This window comes from Triturus cristatus, chromosome 6 (assembly GCF_964204655.1).
Source record: "Triturus cristatus chromosome 6, aTriCri1.1, whole genome shotgun sequence".
In the NCBI taxonomy this organism is placed as follows: domain Eukaryota; kingdom Metazoa; phylum Chordata; class Amphibia; order Caudata; family Salamandridae; genus Triturus; species Triturus cristatus.
The window spans coordinates 286291983-286306598 of NC_140589.1; positions in this window are offsets into that span (position 1 = coordinate 286291983).

Genomic DNA, 14616 nt, shown 5'->3' on the forward strand with positions numbered 1-14616 from the left:
ACACAGCAGCGGAACATTTAAAAAGGGAGTGAGCCTGTATGCCTCACTCCAGTGGCACAGGGTAATACAGTCATGTTTACTACCACTGTTCGCTACATGATTTGCTGCCACCAGCACGCTAGTGCTACGTAACTCCTGGTGAATGAGGCACACATAAATGATCCGTGTTTACCTAGGACAATCAGCATGAGCGATCATACAACAGTACAGCTGGGCACTCAGAAAAGGGGTACACCTCTTTAACCATCCAGAGGAATTTTCCATCCCAACAGTAAGGTTAGGGTAAACAGTTTCCATATAGTTTATAAAGATTTAGACACACCCTCTTTTAGTTGGGCATAGAAACATTTGCATAAGTGAGTCAAACTCCTCAGGCGTGTAGAGGAAGGATCGCCAGTATGCCCTGGATGCTTGATGCAATCTGTATGCTCATATACATTTGGGGCATCATTTACAAAGAATCGGCGTAGGAGAGTGCCGCAAGTCATTTTGCTGTGCTGCCCTATGCCAATTCAAAAGGGCAGGAATACACTGTATTTTCAAGATACAGTGCATTGCTGTCCTTTCAGCCAGCGCTGGTGCACAATTTGCAGCAGAGTGCAAATGCAGGCATAGGGTGTCTGTGTTGTTGGCATGATTGTTTTTGTGCAGGAAGGGGCACTTGGTTGGTCAATCACTAAAGGCATTTTCCTTGTTCTATATGTAGCAGAAAGTGGAAAAAAGGAGAAATTTAAACATTTCTCCTCATTATACCTGCTTCGGGGAGGTGAACATTTTTGGCATTGAGGGGCTACTTCCTCAAAAACCAAGGGCCCGATTCACAGAACAAACTTAAGACAAAATCCTAAACTTAGTACTATTTTGGTATTCACAGAATGCACTTACTACTTCTGGTATTCACAGAATGAACTTACTACTTTTGCGATTCACAGAATAAACTTACTACTTTTGCTATTCACAGAATGGATTTACGACTACTAACTTTACGTCCGCACTCGGGCCGGAAATTTCGGCCCGGAGGCGGAGCTTCCGGCCCAGAGGCGGGGCTTCCGGGCCGGAGGCGGGGCTTCCGGGCCGGAGGCGGAGCTTCCGGCCCAGAGGTGGAGATTTTGGCCATGGCTAAATCTCCGCCACTGGCCGGAATCCCCACCTCCGGGCCGGAAGCTCCGCCTCTGGCCTGGAAGCCCCGCCTCCGGGCCAGAAGCTCCGCCTCTGGGCCGGAATTTCCGGCCCGAGTGCGGACGTAAAGTTAGTAGTCGTAAAACCATTCTGTGAATAGCAAAAGTAGTAAGTTTATTCTGTGAATCGCAAAAGTAGTAAGTTCATTCTGTGAATACCAGAAGTAGTAAGTGCATTCTGTGAATACCAAAATGGTACTAAGTTTAGGATTTTGTCTTAAGTTAATTCTGTGAATCGGGCCCCAAATTTCCTACACAAACACACGTCAACAAAGTGTGCATTAGCTTGGTGAGAGTTCCCTTAATGTGGCACAATTCATGCTGCTCCAGCCTTTAGAGACCTTCTTTGGTCCCAATGCCCTAAGGGTGTCAAAAGAAAATGGCAGAAATACGCCTTATGAGGTAAGAACCTTCACTCTGGGTGGAGGTGTTTACACCTCCTCCACACAGGAACTGCATTCCAGGGCGAGAAGCTTCAAAGGCCCTGCCACCTTTGTTTTGCGATCCAGGCCTCTCCAGATAGTGGAGATGCCGACCCCCCTGTCCAGACCCCACTTTTTGGTGGCAAGGTAGGCAGAAAATGTAGTTAGGATCAGGAGGTGTGTCCCATATAAGCCAGCACAAACTGTAAGGCGGCCTAGTTGATGTAGACACCACTATTGCAGATTCCTCCTTCTTGTTTTGGATGGAATTAGCCTTATAGGGTCAGGGTTATGCCCACTTCCCACAGGAAGTGCGTATATTAAGGGTGTAGATACCCTAAAAGTAGTCAGCCCACTGGCTACTACATGCCACTCCCCCTAAGGCACCTAAATTGAGTATTTGGATGCCACTCCTGAACCCTAGAACTGAGATTGGATGGATCAGAATAAGAATGGAGAAGAAGAGTCACTGCCTGGCAAGAACAGTAGAAGTGCTGTGGACATTTTGGTGCAAAAACCTGCCTGCCCACAGCTCTCTTGACAATCGTGAAAGAGTGACTCACCCTGCAAGTTGGTGATCTACCAAAGCCTTGGGTAGCCTGCCAGAACTTCAAAAATTGCCCACAGTCTCCCTTGGAGTAGTGAAGCTACTCCCCTGCCTCCTCCTCTTTTCCTTGCTATAGAGTCACTGGCATGACTTATTTGTGGTGATGTGCAGGTTCAGAGCTGCATGTGGGATACGGACCATGAAGACCGGATCTCTTCATATGTGAATTGCATCCTCCTCCTTCTGTCCAACACCTCAGAGATGGGCCTGCATTGTCTTCCCATTCGCCAATTCTGCGAGGAGGCATCTGGCTTGAGGGTCAATCACGTTAAATCAGTGCTGGTCCCGCTTAATCCCTCTTAGGACTGTGTCGAATGGCAGGCGTCCATTCCTGTGCAACACTTGAGGTTCCTCTACCTGCAGATCCATTTTGCACTCCTTTCTGAGATGGAATTCAACCTCAACTTTACTCTCCTACTCCAGAGAGGGAAAGCAGATCTCAAGAGGTGGGAGGCTCTTCTGCTCAATGTAATGGGAGGAATAGCACTCTACAAAATGATGATTCTGCTGAGCTTTTCATATCTTTTTCCATTTGTCCTGCAAGTGTGTACCACCAGTGGTTCAGGGACATGGACTATCTGGAAACAGTGCTCCTCTGGCACAAATCCAGGCTGAGATTAGCCTTAGCCAAATGTCAGCAGGCACAATATAATATGGGGTCTGGGCATGGCTAGCCTCTATCTGTACTACTTGGCATCTCACATCATTCTTATCAATGATTATTTTAACGGGTCTGCTCGGATCCGGCATATAGAGTGGAGCTGACCTATATGGGTTTCGATGCTGTAACGTGAATGCTCTATGGTGACCAGGTTCCTCTGACTCTCCCCTAGGTGACCAGGGTGGTTCTTCTCAGATGGCGTGCAGCACTTCGCTACACAACATGGGACTCCAAACTAACATTGTAGACCCCTTATGGAGAGGAATGTGGCTGCGTGAAACAGCCGGCCTGGGGGGATTTACCCGATGGGGACAAGATAGGCATCTCCCTGCTTCAGGACGTCTAGTCCGCTACCCATATACACTCCTTTCAGGAGCTCAAGTCGAACTATCCTATATCACCTATGCAATTTCACAAATACCTTCAGCTACGACACGCTTTGTGGATGCATGTCTCCCCATGCATGGAGCTCCCCAAACACAGCCCGCTAAAAGCGAAACTCCTGATGGGAGCGCTGTTGAAAGAGGGGGTCCCCCAAATTTACCGCGCCCTAACCATTAATGCCCCTCACATATTTGCGCGGCTATGAGCCCATTAGGAGGAATGGGTGGGACGTATGGAGGATAGTGACTGGTGGGACACAAGGCTGGTCCCCCGCAGCATCACAATCTCTTCTCGGTTGTGGTTAGTGCAGACGTACTACCTTCACTATACGTATCTCATCCCCAGCGTCTACAAGCCCAAATCTCCTCTTGGATTCCACATGCTTCAGGTGTCCCCATGCCCCAGCTGATTTTTACCATATGGTGCAGACATTTCCTCTCATTATAAGTTAATAGGGTGAAGTGATCCGGACACTATCTGAGGTGCTGAGTTGTGAGGAGGAGCTGTCATCGAAAATTGGTATATGAGGCCCCGGGCTGCCCTAAAAGACATGCTATGATCCGGAGTAAATGGTGTGACTATTTTGGGCTTGTTAATCTACTGTAAATGTCTGAACAAGTGCTCCTGTGGCCTCTGTTAATGCTAATGCTAATGGTGTCTTTATGTTGTTAAATTTACACTTAGACTTTCCTATTGTACTTATGGTGGTGGCCAGAAATGGCTGCTGTGGTACGTTCACTTAAGCAGAAATAAAAATAAAAACATTACTTTAAGCCTTCAGGTCTTACCATATTCTCCACAATTATGTGTGCTCACTATGCTCCAAGGCATCCCCTCGCTTGGGTGCTCTCAAGTGCACTGACAATCCGAGTCCTGAATTAGATGGAAAATGAAGCAATATCACAACCTTCTAGCCAAGTTGCCCTTATCCAGTATTAAAATGTGAAACAACATATTTGTAAATAAAAGTCATATTTCTCATGTTTGTCTTTTTGTGTTAAAACTTGCTTTTCTCAGCCTGAAATTCTGGACACTAATTAATTCAGTTTTCTTTAGCTGTCCCGCTGGGAGGTGCCTCTTTTGTGGTGGATTGCTCCCAGTCAAGTTACCCCTGTCCCCCCTGGGGGTAGCCTGAGCTCAGAACCCGACTGGATTAGTTTTCCGTGGGAGTTTCCTCATTTTACTTCGACACCTCCTACGTAAGGCAAAATAGCTTCAAGCAGAGGCTCTGGGGTTCTCCTATCTTGAAAGACCCACTGAGCAGGTTTGTCTGCGAAAGATTTTCAGTAAGGTGCTCGGAAGTACTGAAAAAGAAGACTAATTTGATTGAGGTAACCTATACAATATTATTATATCATTTCACTAGCTGTGGCACTTATAGGAAAGGCTTTTCACCTCAGCACTTCAAAACGCAAGTTGCCCTTGAGGAAGAACCTGCTGTCAGTCTGCCTCAGGAAAGGACTAAGGCCGGGCTAGCTTTTCCCTTGTGCCAAAGAAATGGAAGTGATTTTCAAAGTTTAGGCCAGTTGGTCTTTTGTGGTTCCTGGGAAATAAAGGGCAAGACAGCATCTTTACAGAAGAAACGAATAGACTAGCAAGCATTAGAATCTGAGTTGGAATCCAGGCTGCAGTGGGGTTTTGGGCCTCTATACAACTGGTGTCTGTGACCTTTTACGCTTGAGGAGTGACTAAGGGCAACATATCTAGCGTCTTTGGGAACTGGGACTATTTACTCTATCCTTAAGGATGCCTAAGAGAGAGAAACATTTCTCTCCCATGAAGAAAAGGACCACCATGCCAGATGGACTGTACTTTGCCTGTGGCCTTCAGAAAGCAGTGGTTGAGAGTTCTGCCATGTTATGGCTGGAGACCTCCCAGGAAGGCGTTGGGAAGTTTGGAAGTGTTTGTATGGCTTGCAAGATAACTGTCCTCACGGCCAGTGTGAGGCAGAGCAGTTGGCTCATTACTGGTTTTTGCTTTAGTGGAGGAGTGACTACCAATAGCCACTCTACCTAATACATCCACACTAACCTTAACTTTTACAACCCTATTGTCTGTAAGGACATCTTTTGTAGTTTTCTTTGCAAATCCATATCTCCTGATCCCTTTACCGATTTTTTGTCAATTTTTTTCTTGGTTTCTTCATTTTGCGAAAGTGTTTTGGGAATTGTATTGATTGATTTAATTATTTTATTGTTCTATTGTGTTTCTTAAATTTTCTAGCTTACATTTCTCAGGGGAAAAATGTGTTGCTTTGTACCACTGCTACCAGAGATAAACCTAGGTTTTTCTATTAAACTGCACTTACCATTCAAGGCAATTGCTTTTGCCCTTAGTCCATACCTTTCTCTCCTCTAGGGATCTTTGCGAACTATTGACCATATTTTGAATTTGGTGGTTAGCTCCACTGACTACTGAGTTGCTTGAGGCCCTAGAGTAAGTTCTGGTGTGAACCTGGGCTTCTTTGGGAATTCACAAGGGCATATTATCAAGACCATTATCGCCACTTTAGCGGCAGTTTCCTGTCGTTAAAGGGGCGATAATGTTATTGCCGTTCCTTGATAATATGGCCCCACAAGTCTTATTACAAGACCCCCACTTGACCGGAAAGGATGTTGATAATATGCCCTTGAGAATTCCAATGGAAGCCCATGTTCTGGTGTGAACCTGGGCTTCTATTGGAATTCTCAAGGGCATATTATCAATCCCATTAAAGCTGCGATAATTTTAACGCCGTTCTTGATAATATGCCCCTCATTGCCTTAAGTAAGTCCACTGGTGATTGCAGGGTGGGCAACTATGTTGAAGCAGCCTGCTCGCATTCTATATTTTCTGTTGATTTAAACCAATACAGTGGGGCTTTGGTTTCATTGATATTTATAGTTTTTTTCCCTGTGTCTCATGGACATTTTTCTGTTTTTCTGCCTTGAATTTACATGCCTCCCATGGCAACCCCTGTCAAGAATAAAGAGAGTGGGACTACCTGCACGGTGACCGGCCCCCCTGCAGCAGAGGGGCCAACCAGGTTAAAGGAATTAATAGACGGGCCAGCGGAGGCTCTGCCTTTGGAAACCTAGTTCTCCCCTCACCTCTAAAAGGTGGTGGAAACCTTTTCATACCCCAAAATCTTTTATTGTGGCAAAGCTGGATGCTGTAGCTGAACTGGGATCCAAAAGACCAGTAACCTTCCTTTTTCAATTAAATCGTAGCCTCAAATTTCACACACTCAAAAGCTCCACGTAGGACTAACATGTGAAAAGTGGCTGCAGAATTCAATGATTGTGGGTAGTCTTGGTCCCGTGTCCAACAGAATTTGTAAAAATAACCAAGATTGAAATATCATATTTCTCAACACTCCAAATGTGCCAAAATCTTTCAATAACTTTTTTGTTTTTTGCAGTTTTATACATTCGCAAACTCAACCTGAAAGTATTGAAGTACTTTACTTGAGCGCCAGTTATATTACACAAGGACACATTTTTTTGTAAGCACATGGAGATTAAGTGATCTGTCCAGAATCACTAGATGTTGAACCACTGCAGAGACTCATGCCTGGTTTTGCAGAGGCACCAGTCAATGCTATTTGTCACATTTATGCAAATTCAATTCCAAATTTTAATTCCATTGCTGCCAGGCCTTGTGCCCAATCCCCCATTAGATAGTCAAACTCCCGCCCCTGTGCCTAACCTTTTGTATCTGGCTAATCTCCTGGGTACATGGCCTTAGACTGTGTGTGGCAGGGGGAGGAGGGTTGGCTACAGAGCCCAAACCACCTGCTGATGGCCAAACTCCTACTGTGCCAGCCATCCGGCCATACGCAGTGGGGCGTTCGCTGCATAGACTGGTTTGCATCCAGGCCCTGTACCCAAGCCCCCATGGGCGGCCAAGCCCACTCAAATGGTCAACGCTCCGCTGTCATTCAATCCTCACAAGTTCTACTGTACCTTTTTCATATTTATTCATTTTTTAATGTTTTCCATGGTACCACTGAACTCCTGTGTACCTGCTGCTCAAGTGTCACTCTGCGGTACCTCAGGATCATGCGCGTTTCAGTTATTAAAGCGTGTGTTTTCCCTCAGTACAGGGGGTAACATTTGCATGGCTGGTCACGCTGAAGTCTTGCGGTACCACACGGGAGGGATACGCTAGGTCCTGCAAGAATCCCACAATATTTATGCCCTGAAATCTTTTTTGTGTTTGTTTTGGCTCTGGAAGTGGTTGGGTCCCTCTGGTTTCCTCTCAGAAGTGACAGAGGGTCAGGGTACCCCTAACCGTATAAATTCTTTACTTGAAGCTCATGACACAGGGACAGAGTTCCTGTAATGATGGCCGCAACTTTTCTTCAGACAAAAAAAACATGTCTCTCAATGATTCAGACCACTCTATTTCTTAAAAGCAGTTCCACTCGCCAAATGGTCTAGATATATCTGTTTTTATTAGCCCTTTAATGACCATCCAGGTACCTTTAATAAACATAAATTTATTGAAAATGGCTACATGGATTTACATCAAATAACAAAAAGTACAGTTTCTAAGTAAATTCTGGTATAGTTTGGGTCAGCTGTTCTGTCTCTCTTCCCAAAATTACCTATGGGAATAAACATGGGTAAACAATATTTTAAGATCCCCTCTTTTCCTCAGCCCCACTCCACTAATCACCCTGAAACTTTCCAGGAAGGAACTTCAGCAAATATATTTTTGGAATATTTTGTTAAAATTCCTCAAACACTGCCAAATTAACAACCACAAAAAGTACAAAAACGCTCTTCCTATGGAAACTCTGACCTAACTAAACCTACACAGTGGTGGCTGTTAATTAATGTCCTGCAGTTCTTCAATTAGTACCCTTGCCTCCAATGGGGAGTGATTCTGGATTTCAGACTAATTTATTTTATGGCAAGAAGAAAGTAATATTGACACATATTGAAAGCATGCTGTTTGAATCATTTCAAACTCTGCAAGTCAGAAACAGGTCTTACTCTGTTAGATCACAGAGGGGCATATTTTCAAGGAGCTATCGCCGAGTTAACGGCACTTTAGCGCAGCCAAAGTCGCGATAAATCTATCGCCCCATTCACAAGCTGGTGCAAACTGCCGATACCACCAGTTTACCTGCGATAGCAACCTCCAAAAACATCGCCATGGATGACCACGGCAACTATCGCTAATGAGATGCAGAGTAGGCGTTCCTGAGCAAAAAGCTGCAACACCACCACACCTCAACATTCTCAACGACCAGCCACATCGGCGATAAGATCACAAAACATGCGATAAGGCGCGAAAGCAGCAGGAAACTAACACATACTCCGACCTGGTGCAAAGTCGGACGAGAACCGGCAACAGAAAAGGGAGCCCAGAGCAAAGCTACACCTGAAAACCAACAGACACCATGGAGCCACTCATCATGCAGCTCGGAGCCCAAACAAGGACACAACACCCCCCGCAACCTCACCCAGGACAGCCCCCCTCCCGGGGCCACCCCCCACCTGCCCCGGACCAAGAGAATGCACATCAACGTCACAAAATCATGCACAATACCATTCGCCTGATGCCGCAGAAACACAACAACTAACAGCCATGTGAGTACAGAAAAAGAAGATTAAATCCTTCACCATTGAAAGTCCAAACAAAACATCACAATCAAATATCACACCAAACAACTATTTGGTAGAGTCATGGTGGGTCATCCCTGGACAATCTGCAAGTGACAGCCTGCAAGACAATATCTCAGATAAGAAGGTGTGTCAGGCACTCATCAAAGGACAGAGAGAGAGAGAGAGAGCGAGACTGAACAAGGAGCGGAAGGACAATCGTGCCCTTGGCACATACATGCCAACTGTTGCGTGTGTCTCGCAATTGGTGCACCCAAAATCTGAAGCCTGGCAACATATCCAACGTGAAGGCCACATCACATTTCAGAAATGCAAGCAGTAGTCAGAGTAAAATTAGGCATGAATGCTCCTTTGTCTCGAAACACAAGGCGGAAGGACATCCGAACCTCCAACCTTGGTCTCCAATGCACACGGCGCCCCCTGAGTGAGATACCATACCAGACTCTGTTGACTCCCACACCATGAACTGCGCTAATGAAAGAGCGACTTGTCCACATCCCACACACACTTGTTCCTGCTCGTGCTACACCTGCATGGCATGCCCCAACACATCGGTACAAGAGACAACCCCTACATCAAAATGTTGAACACACAAATGACTCATTACTCTGAGCTGTGGCATATTGTCCATAGAGCCGCCGCCGGTCCGAGGAGTGCCGGTGGTACGAGACCAACAAATGCAATGGCAGGCAATCCCGGGCACATGCACAACCCCTGTCATGTGGAACTGTACTGTGCACAAAAGCTGCATCTGTTGGGAGCTCTGCCAATGGCAGACCTGCGGATCAGTTGCCGTCTGAGTTTCCGGCTAGCACACGTCACATGCGTCCAGCCATGGTTCCACTGTCGATCATGCACATTCAAGTAGCCTATGGAGGTCTGCCTATCCAACACAACGGTAGCTGAACTGGATTACGACTTGTGTGTGCGACCCCTGTTGGCACACGAACAGGAGTGCAACCGGGATACCCGTGCATTGGATGCCTTGATATGTGATGTCTGTGCTGGCAGCAGTGGATGGGAGATTGCACAAGTCATCGTGTGCAGTGACCACATCGAGGCGCTCCCCTATTGAGCTGTGCTGCGGATTGGTGAAACTGCGTGGTCGGAGCACATCTGTCCGGACCAGTTAACGGATTGGCTCTCCCTCGTGTTCCTTGAATCAGAGAATGATGTACTTCTTGAACTGATTGCCTACGAAGCAGTGCTCGCATTCATGGATGAGTAACTACCTTCCTGCATACACAAATGATTGACACCCAGTGCACAGGTCCCAACACCGTGTTGCATCGTGGAGGATTGGTCCCATAAGCAAGTACAACAGTGGACTATTCTGCATTTGCATGGACTCAAAATGCATTTGCGTGCACCTGTGCTTGTTGCCACACACCTGTGCAAGATGCTGCAGCCCCATGGGCGGAGCTGCAAAGCATCGTTTGGCACAGTTCCCAAATCTGACATACTGCTGGAGGTAGACTACACACATGCCAATGTGGCACAACATGTGACCTTGTTGGACCCTTTCACCTGCTCAGTGTCAGCATAGCACACAGTCGGTGCAGTCCGGTGGGAAAGCTCCATGCAAATCCCATGGGCTGTGAGTCGTGTCCCCTGACACGGGGCAATGAGCAGAGGCCAAACATCACATGACTCGACCAGAAAGGCAAGGTGGGCTGAGACCTTTGCCAACCATTTGGATATATGTACATGTTTGCCACCCCATTCCATGCACCTCGACACGTTCCCATTCTGTCTGTAAGCGTATTCAGCATTTGTCTGCCTGTCGGGGCCCATCACTTGCCCGTACTGACACGCACATGCTAATAAAGCCTATGCAACTTCACCAGTGTACAACTGTGATGAGTGTTGACTAGTTTGACAAATCGTGTGTATCAATGAGCATTGTCTGTACACAGGGAGGGACAGACTGCCTTTAGTACGTAGGTGGTGAATCCCTATGGCAGCTCTACCTCTGTGAGCCACACATTGTGTTTGGAATACTAGCTGGTAGACCTGTGCCCTTACTTGTCTTCAGCAATGTGAGTATGGTGTCAAACTACTTGCCTTGTGGATCGATATGATCCATTTAAGCAGACCGTGTACACACTGATGTGTGTGAGTACGTCATGCAAAGAGGAGTTCCGTAGCCACATGCGATGGGGGACACTACTTCAGGCGGGCTACCGATTCTGACATTGACACACACAGCCCTATGTGATACATGGACGTGGGGTTACGTTGGGGGGTGCGAGATTGTTGTGCATGTGCAATGAGGCCACAGCTAGTTCACACCTTCACAGTAATACAATTGGCCATGTGGGTCAGGATCAAACTTGCGCATTACTGACATTTACCAGGGTATATCTCTTAGTGCAATCAACGTCCCTACATTCATCCATACCTGTACGCTTGGGTGGACATAGACATGACATATCTGTGTGATTTGGAATGTTTTATTCACATTCTGGGGAGTCTCTGAGATGGAGGGGTACATGTCCAGTTCAAGCCAACATTAAGTGGTTGCCCAGTGGTGGGCCAACCAGAGTCCTTGGGGGGAATGCAAAGTTGATGAAGAGTAAGAGTACAGTCCTCATCCAGATTGCTGTGTCATTGGTACAAGGGCAAATATGGCAGTCCATGTCGGGGTCCAGGGGAATGTTCTGGGGGACAGTTGGATGCGTTGTACCAAGGCATGATGGATGGGGCTGAACCATGCAGGGACTGGCCATGTGGCGGGTACGGTTGCTACTGCCTCCTTCCTCACACAGTTATTGCACTCCACATCTTACTCCTCTGAGACGTCTTCTGTGTCCGGTGTGTCAGGTGTATGTGGTGGTGTTAGGGCTGCATCACTTTGGGCCACTGACACATCAGGGTGCGAAGGTGTAAGGGCTACATCACTGTGTGCCAGAGAGACATCAGGGTGTGGAGATGTGTGTGTGGAAGTTCCTGCAGCAGTCATCTGGTACAGGCTCTGTGGCAGCAATGGCAAGATGAGGATCTGCAAGGCCTGGAAGATCCCAGCTACATGTCGCTGGTGTTCAGCTGTGGCAGCCCTACTCCCAGCCTGCATCCGCTCCAGGGTCTCCATTGTCCTACGCATCTGTGCCAACTCTGTGCTGTCATCGCTGGAGCCTGTCTGACTAGGCAGTTCCTGTATCCGAGTGATGGCCCCAGAGAGGTCAGCCAAGGATTGTCGGCAAGCATGGTGCGGACATGGGGTGTCCGTTAGGGACTGTACGTGGTCCCTGATGGGACTCAGACACCCACATATGGCATTGAGTTTGGCTGCCACAAGGTCGAAACCCACCTGCAGCTGGTCAGCCAACTGCTCCTGGCACGCCAACACATGGTGTTGGAATTCAAAGTGTTGGTCGTGTGGGTCCTGTGGGCCAGCCGTGGTGGTGTGTGCTGCCTGCTGTGTGGGCTGTGCAGGGGGTGGGGTCACCTCGATGCAGCTGGGCTGCACTGCTCCTGGGGTGGGGTGCTGAGGCTGTCCACGAGCTGTTGGAGGGTGTCTGAGCAGAAGAGCAGGGTGTCCCCTTCATCATCACTGTAGAGATGTGTGGTCTGCCTGTAGGAGGTGTTGATTGTCCCCTCTGTGAAGGGGAGATGCAGGTTAACAGTGTGTTGCATGTATGTTGCCCATTGTACATGTTTACATACAGACTGAATGACAATGTACGTTGTGACTGTTTTGGAGGAGCTGCCTATTTGATGGGAGACAGTGGACATTTCAACTACATGACCGATTTGAGGTTGTACTCGTACATCATCATCTCACAATGTCATGCAATGCCAGATGTGATTGGCCAGTTTCTACTTACGAGCGGCAGCAGTTGTGTCCTCTGTCCAGTGGTGTAAGTGTTGCAGAGTCAGCCCTACAGCTCTGATTTGGCGGCACCTCATCCCTATGAGTCGATGTGCCTTTGACTTGTGTGCTTTTCGGGCGCTGTGATGTTTGCGACTTGGGTCATTTGTGCTGTTGGGCATATTTTTGTACTCTTGTGCATTGTTTGTCTGCAGATATGTTTTTGATGTCATGGGTTTTAGGTGCATGTGGATGTGTCAGGGTGTGACCTGCGCCTTTACGGATGTGTTCCACACTCAGCCAGCTCTAAGTCGTCTCGTTCACCATGTCATGTATTGTGACTGCACCCATGCTATCTGCCATGCAGTGTCAGTTGCTTAGTTTGTGTGGCTCACAGAGCGGCTGCTTTTCTTGCTTCAGCACATGTGCATGGGTAGGTTGTGGCATTGGTGATATGGAAGGGGGCCAATTTGTGCACATTGTGGAGGGGGGCCTACTTAGTGTTTCTATGTGTACTGCAGTGTGCCAAGGGTATCAGGGACATGTTCCACACTCATTGTGGATGTTCAGTGTGCTGCGCATGATTGTGCATGTGTGCCATTGTGCCCATCTCCCTCCATCACCCCAGGCCCTGGTCGTTACTCACCCTGTTGCTGTTGGGTCAGGTCATATCGCCAGACCCCCAACTCCTTGCACCGTCTTCGCACTGATGACTGTGGCCACCATTTCCTCCAGCTCATCAAGCTCCTCCTGTGACACAGAAGTCCCACCTCCAGTCGCCTTTGCTGCCTTCTTGTTGGCAGCGAGTTTCTCCTTGGTTAGGCTGTGCACTTCATGCCAGCGCCTCTTGACCGCCTCCATTGACCTCCTTGACACTCCGACTGCATTCACGTTGGTGACGATGGACTGCCATATTTCTGTTTGTGTTGCCAATGGCACAGTGGAGGTGACAAACAATTGTTGGTAGTGTTCTGTCACCTCCGTGACGATGATCTGGTCTTCCTGCGGACTGAACGCAGTCTACCTCTTCCTCTTCTCCTTGCCCTTCCAGGAGCACGGGGTTCCTGGCTGGTCCTCCATGGGGCTTGTGGGGTTTGGGTTGTCCTCTGCACTCGGTCCGGGTGCATCCATGGTGCTACGCAGTTTGATTGGGTTTTGGTGTGTTTTTTTAATTCTTTTATAGTGCATTTTCCCGCATGACGCGTGGGATTAGCAAACCTGTGGCTGCTTTTCGCTGATTTTTTTATCGCGCTTGGCCTCATCGCAGCACTTTTGCGTTGTTGTTTCACATTTTTGCAGCGCTACGTTGACTTCATCGCGGACATGTGACATGTTATAGTGGGACTATCGCATGGTGCTGCCGGCTTGGGAATGCCGCGTTCTGAAGGTGTTATTTTCCCGCGATGGACTGTGATGTGGTGAGTTGCGATAAGCCACTCTTGCGGTAGTTATCACACGTTCTTGAGAATATGCCCCATAATGTCTCTCAGTTTCAAAATCCCTATAAGATCCCATGTCTCATGTCCCTTCAGATACAACACCTCTCATAAAGTAGGACCCTCCCACAACAGTGTTTCTTTAATAATTTTGTAATTCCACCCCACTGACATCATGGCACGGTTCCAGGCAGTGATCACGGCAGGTATCAACTGAGGCATACAATTTGTGCCTGTTTCTATCCCTAAGCTTCTCAGTATGAACAAAGGTTCTGCCAGATTTATGACTGCGCATTCAGCACCACCAGTTGCAAAGCCCAGTAAAAGCCTTTCTGATGGGTTAGTGCAATACTCCCTTCACACTTCACACAATATAATTTCAAAAACGGGATGCAGTGGTTTTTGGAGTCCTATAACAGTGTTCCAACGTACCTTCCAGTTGTTGAAAGAAAGTGATTGTGATGCAAACTAAAGAACATTATAAACAGTGCTGATTTCCCCAAGA